This window comes from Aquarana catesbeiana, linkage group LG08 (genome assembly GCF_042186555.1).
Source record: "Aquarana catesbeiana isolate 2022-GZ linkage group LG08, ASM4218655v1, whole genome shotgun sequence".
Lineage (NCBI taxonomy): Eukaryota > Metazoa > Chordata > Amphibia > Anura > Ranidae > Aquarana > Aquarana catesbeiana.
Genome location: NC_133331.1, coordinates 217,275,689 through 217,281,688, shown reverse-complemented (window position 1 = coordinate 217,281,688; position 6,000 = coordinate 217,275,689).

Below are 6,000 nucleotides of genomic sequence, written 5' to 3'. Positions count from 1 at the left end.
CTGTGCAATCAGTGCGCATCTGTGCAATCAGTGCGCATATGTGCCACCTCATCAGTACCCATCTGTGCCACCTCATCAGTGCCCATCTGTGCCACCTCATCAGTGCCCATCTGTGCCACCTCATCTGTGTACATCTGTGCAATCAATCAGTGCACATCTGTGCCGACTCGTCAGTGCCCATTTGTGCCACCTCAACAGTGCCCATTTGTGCCACCTCAACAGTGCCCATCTGTGCCACCTCAACAGTGCACATCTGTGCAATCAGTACACATCTGTGCCGACTCATCAGTGCCCATTTGTGCCACCTCAACAGTGCCCATTTGTGCCACCTCAACAGTGCCCATCTGTGCCACCTCAACAGTGCACATCTGTGCAATCAGTACACATCTGTGCCGACTCATCAGTGCCCATCTGTGCCACCTCATCAGTGCCCATCTGTGTCACCTCATCAGTGCCACCTCATCAGTGCATATCTGTGCCCTCCTGTGCTGCTTCATCAGTGCACATCTGTGCTGCCTCATCAGTGTACATCTGTGCCGCTTCATCAGTGCACATCTGTGCCGCTTCATCAGTGCACATCTGTGCGATCAGTGCACATCTGTTCCATCAATCAGTGCACATCTGTACTCTTCAGTGCCACCTCATTAGTACCCATCAGTGCAGGCTTAGCACACACCTGTGCAGTCTCATCACCACCAGCAACCAACCATGTGTAAAAGATGCTTTTCCGCCGAGGATGCATACCAAATTCTTTCCATGGCCGAAAAGAGCAACGGGGAGCTCTCTTTTTCAGATTCCCTTTTAAATTTGGATCCTGAATCTGGCATAAATTATGAGCCAGTCCTCAGTAGTGAAACACTGAGTGACTCAGAGGAGGAAGATATTCGGCCCACCAAAACGAAGGTATTCTAATGAGGAGGCAGTGGAATCCACCAACACTGCAGTACCATCTACCAGCACCGCAGTGCCATCCACCAGCACCTCAGTACCTCAAACAGAAAGGCCAAGTACCAGTGGGGTGTCACCTCAGCCCCAAAGGGTTAGGACCCATGCCAGCCTTCCCTATGCCCTTCAGAACCCCTTGTGGCTTCCTCATCAGTACCCATCTGTGCCACCTCATCAGTGCCCATCTGTGCCACCTCATCAGTGCCCATCTGTGCCACCTCATCTGTGTACATCTGTGCAATCAATCAGTGCACATCTGTGCCGACTCGTCAGTGCCCATTTGTGCCACCTCAACAGTGCCCATTTGTGCCACCTCAACAGTGCCCATCTGTGCCACCTCAACAGTGCACATCTGTGCAATCAGTACACATCTGTGCCGACTCATCAGTGCCCATTTGTGCCACCTCAACAGTGCCCATTTGTGCCACCTCAACAGTGCCCATCTGTGCCACCTCAACAGTGCACATCTGTGCAATCAGTACACATCTGTGCCGACTCATCAGTGCCCATCTGTGCCACCTCATCAGTGCCCATCTGTGTCACCTCATCAGTGCCACCTCATCAGTGCATATCTGTGCCCTCCTGTGCTGCTTCATCAGTGCACATCTGTGCTGCCTCATCAGTGTACATCTGTGCCGCTTCATCAGTGCACATCTGTGCCGCTTCATCAGTGCACATCTGTGCGATCAGTGCACATCTGTTCCATCAATCAGTGCACATCTGTACTCATCAGTGCCACCTCATTAGTACCCATCAGTGCAGGCTTAGCACACACCTGTGCAGTCTCATCACCACCAGCAACCAACCATGTGTAAAAGATGCTTTTCCGCCGAGGAGGCATACCAAATTCTTTCCATGGCCGAAAAGAGCAACGGGGAGCTCTCTTTTTCAGATTCCCTTTTAAATTTGGATCCTGAATCTGGCATAAATTATGAGCCAGTCCTCAGTAGTGAAACACTGAGTGACTCAGAGGAGGAAGATATTCGGCCCACCAAAACGAAGGTATTCTAATGAGGAGGCAGTGGAATCCACCAACACTGCAGTACCATCTACCAGCACCGCAGTGCCATCCACCAGCACCTCAGTACCTCAAACAGAAAGGCCAAGTACCAGTGGGGTGTCACCTCAGCCCCAAAGGGTTAGGACCCATGCCAGCCTTCCCTATGCCCTTCAGAACCCCTTGTGGCTTCCTCATCAGTACCCATCTGTGCCACCTCATCAGTGCCCATCTGTGCCACCTCATCAGTGCCCATCTGTGCCACCTCATCTGTGTACATCTGTGCAATCAATCAGTGCACATCTGTGCCGACTCGTCAGTGCCCATTTGTGCCACCTCAACAGTGCCCATTTGTGCCACCTCAACAGTGCCCATCTGTGCCACCTCAACAGTGCACATCTGTGCAATCAGTACACATCTGTGCCGACTTATCAGTGCCCATTTGTGCCACCTCAACAGTGCCCATTTGTGCCACCTCAACAGTGCCCATCTGTGCCACCTCAACAGTGCACATCTGTGCAATCAGTACACATCTGTGCCGACTCATCAGTGCCCATCTGTGCCACCTCATCAGTGCCCATCTGTGTCACCTCATCAGTGCCACCTCATCAGTGCATATCTGTGCCCTCCTGTGCTGCTTCATCAGTGCACATCTGTGCTGCCTCATCAGTGTACATCTGTGCCGCTTCATCAGTGCACATCTGTGCCGCTTCATCAGTGCACATCTGTGCGATCAGTGCACATCTGTTCCATCAATCAGTGCACATCTGTACTCATCAGTGCCACCTCATTAGTACCCATCAGTGCAGGCTTAGCACACACCTGTGCAGTCTCATCACCACCAGCAACCAACCATGTGTAAAAGATGCTTTTCCGCCGAGGAGGCATACCAAATTCTTTCCATGGCCGAAAAGAGCAACGGGGAGCTCTCTTTTTCAGATTCCCTTTTAAATTCGGATCCTGAATCTGGCATAAATTATGAGCCAGTCCTCAGTAGTGAAACACTGAGTGACTCAGAGGAGGAAGATATTCGGCCCACCAAAACGAAGGTATTCTAATGAGGAGGCAGTGGAATCCACCAACACTGCAGTACCATCTACCAGCACCGCAGTGCCATCCACCAGCACCTCAGTACCTCAAACAGAAAGGCCAAGTACCAGTGGGGTGTCACCTCAGCCCCAAAGGGTTAGGACCCATGCCAGCCTTCCCTATGCCCTTCAGAACCCCTTGTGGCTTCCTCCTAATTCAGGAGAAGCTAACGTTCCCCCTTTCACTGCCCAGCCAGAAGTCCAGGTGGAAACTGAGAATTTTACCCCAATAAATTTTTTTAATTTCATTTTTATGGAGGACATGTTGACGTCAATTGTGGCCCAATGCAACCTGTATGCACAGCAAATAATTTTGCAAAATCCAACATCCTATTATGCCCATCCGTATGAGTGGAGAGATCTAACAGTGGAGGAGTTCAAGGTTTTTTTTAGGCTTCACATTTAATATGGGACTCAACAAAAAAAATCAATTGCGTTCCTATTGGTCAACCCACCCCCTCCACCACATGCCGCTCTTCTCCGCGGTAATGCCCAGAACTAGGTATCTGATGATAATGAGGTTCCTACATTTCAGTGACAATACCCAGTGCCCTCCCCAAAATGACCCAAATTATGACAGTCTTTACAAAATTCGGCCAATACTTAATTATTTTTCAGAAATATTCCCCCAATTGTTTACCCCGGACCAATACATATGTGTGGAGGAGTCCCTTGTTAAATTTAGTGGCAGGCTTAAAATTAAGCAATTTATCCCCAGCAAAAGGGCCCATTATGGGGTGAAGGTGTACAAATTATGTGACGGAGCCACAGGGTACACATATTCCTTCATTATGTACGAAGGGAAGGACACCCAGCTGCAGCCCCCTAATTGCCCGGACTACTTGGGACCCAGCGGGAAAGTTGTTTGGGACCTCATATACCCCCTACTGGAGAAAGGCTACCACCTGTGTGTAGACAACTTCTACACATCACTGCCCCTGTTCCACAACCTTCACCGGAAGAAGACGCCAGGATGTGGCACCATAAAAAAGAATCAGAAGGGCTTTCCTTAAAGTTTTGTCAATAAGAAATTGAGAAAAGGAGAAACGGCAAGTCTGTGAAACAACGAGATTCTGGCAGTGAAGTGGAGGGATAGAAGGGATGTCTACATGTTGTCTTCTATCCATAATGATACGTTCGTGGAACTCCCCAGAAGGAATGGCCCCATACAAAAACCAAAATGCATCTATGAATATAATTTGTTTATGAGGGGAGTCGACTTCAATGACCAAATGATGGAACCATACCTTGCCACAAGACGGACATACCATTGGTATAAATAAGTCGCAATTTATTTTTTTTCAATTGGCCATATACAATTCATATGTAATTTACCGCAACTCCACCCAAAACCCCAAACATTTCTTTGACTACCAGGAGGAATTTTTCACTACCCTTATATTTCCGAACGGCCCACCAGAAAATATCTGATCAGATGTTATTAGTCGACTCTCCGAGCGCCACTTTCCTGATAAAATCCCTCCCAAACCAACAGGCCAAAGACGTCAAAAAAGATGTATGGTGGTGTACCAGAGCAGGAGTCAGAAGAGACACATCTTATTATTGTGCACAATGTCCTTCCCAACCAGGCCTCTGCATAGGTGACTGTTTTCGCCGTTACCATACTTCAATAAATTATTAGTGAAGTATAGTAAAAGTAATCCTCAGTTCCTGCCTTCACACACCTTCACACCCCTTATGCCACTGCCTGCTCTGTAACTGACCCTGGCTTGTTATTTGACCATGCTTCTGCCTGCCGATTCTTTACATACCGCTGCCTGATCTGGAACTGACCCTGGGCTGTTATTCGACCACGCGTCTGCCTGCCGATTCTGTACATACTGCTGCCTGATCTGGAACTGACCCTGAACTGTTATTAGACCATGCTTCTGCCTAACGATTCTGTACATACCTCTGCCTGATCTGGAACTGACCTTGGACTGTTTGACCATTTGCCTGCCTCTTGGACTGATCTTGTGCCCTGCAACTGGACTAGTGGGATTCAACACAGGGGTCTCACATATGTGAGGGGCTCCAGAATAGTTTTTCTGGATGAAGAAAACAATTTTCTTTGTTTTCTCATTCCCAGATTAGGGTCTGGAGACTCGGAGGCTTCAAAGAGATTTGAGTGGGAGAAGCCTCTACCCCTGTCCCCATTCTGTCCTGCACGAGGCCCTACTTCTGCCTGCTGCCTGTAGGACTTACTGCCGTCATGCCTCTGTCTGTCACACTGACCACACCACATGGACCTGCCTACTACCAGGACCAATATTTTTGGCACTGCTGACAATATCTCTGCACTGATCCTGGACTGTATATGGACAGTATCCCTGCCTGAAAAATTGTGTTCGCTGTTGCTGACCAAGTCCCTGCTTGCTGCCTGGACCAGTGCTATCCTTCTGTGGACAACTGCACTACTAAAACCACAGGTAATCTTTTGTTTACCCTTTGCTCAGCATAATGTATTTTGGGGTGTAATTCTTGGTATGTGCATGTTATGTGTCCCTTTAACACCTGACAGTGTTCCCTGCATGTTGGGTCTCTGTATGTGGCCAGGCTGTGTAAAAGTCTCACACATGTGGTATAGTTATACTCAGAAGGAGTAGCAGAATGTATTTTCTGGGTGTTGTTTTTGCTATGTAAATGCTATGTGTTGGAAATATCTTATAAACGGACAACTTTGTGTAAAAAAAAAATGCGTTTTAATTTTTTTCCACATTTTCCAAAAACTTCTGGAAAAAAATGAACCATTCAAAAGACTCATTATGCCTCATAGATTATATGTTGGGGTGTTAGCTTTCCAAAATGGGGTCATTTTCTGGGCGTTTCCATTGTCCTGGTGTTCAAGGGCCTTCAAAAGTGTAATAGGTGGTTGAGAAATAAAATGTGTAATTTATGCTCCTAGAACGTCTGAAGGTGCTACTTCAATGTTAGGCCTCTGTATGTGGTCAGCCTGTGTAAAAGTCTCAC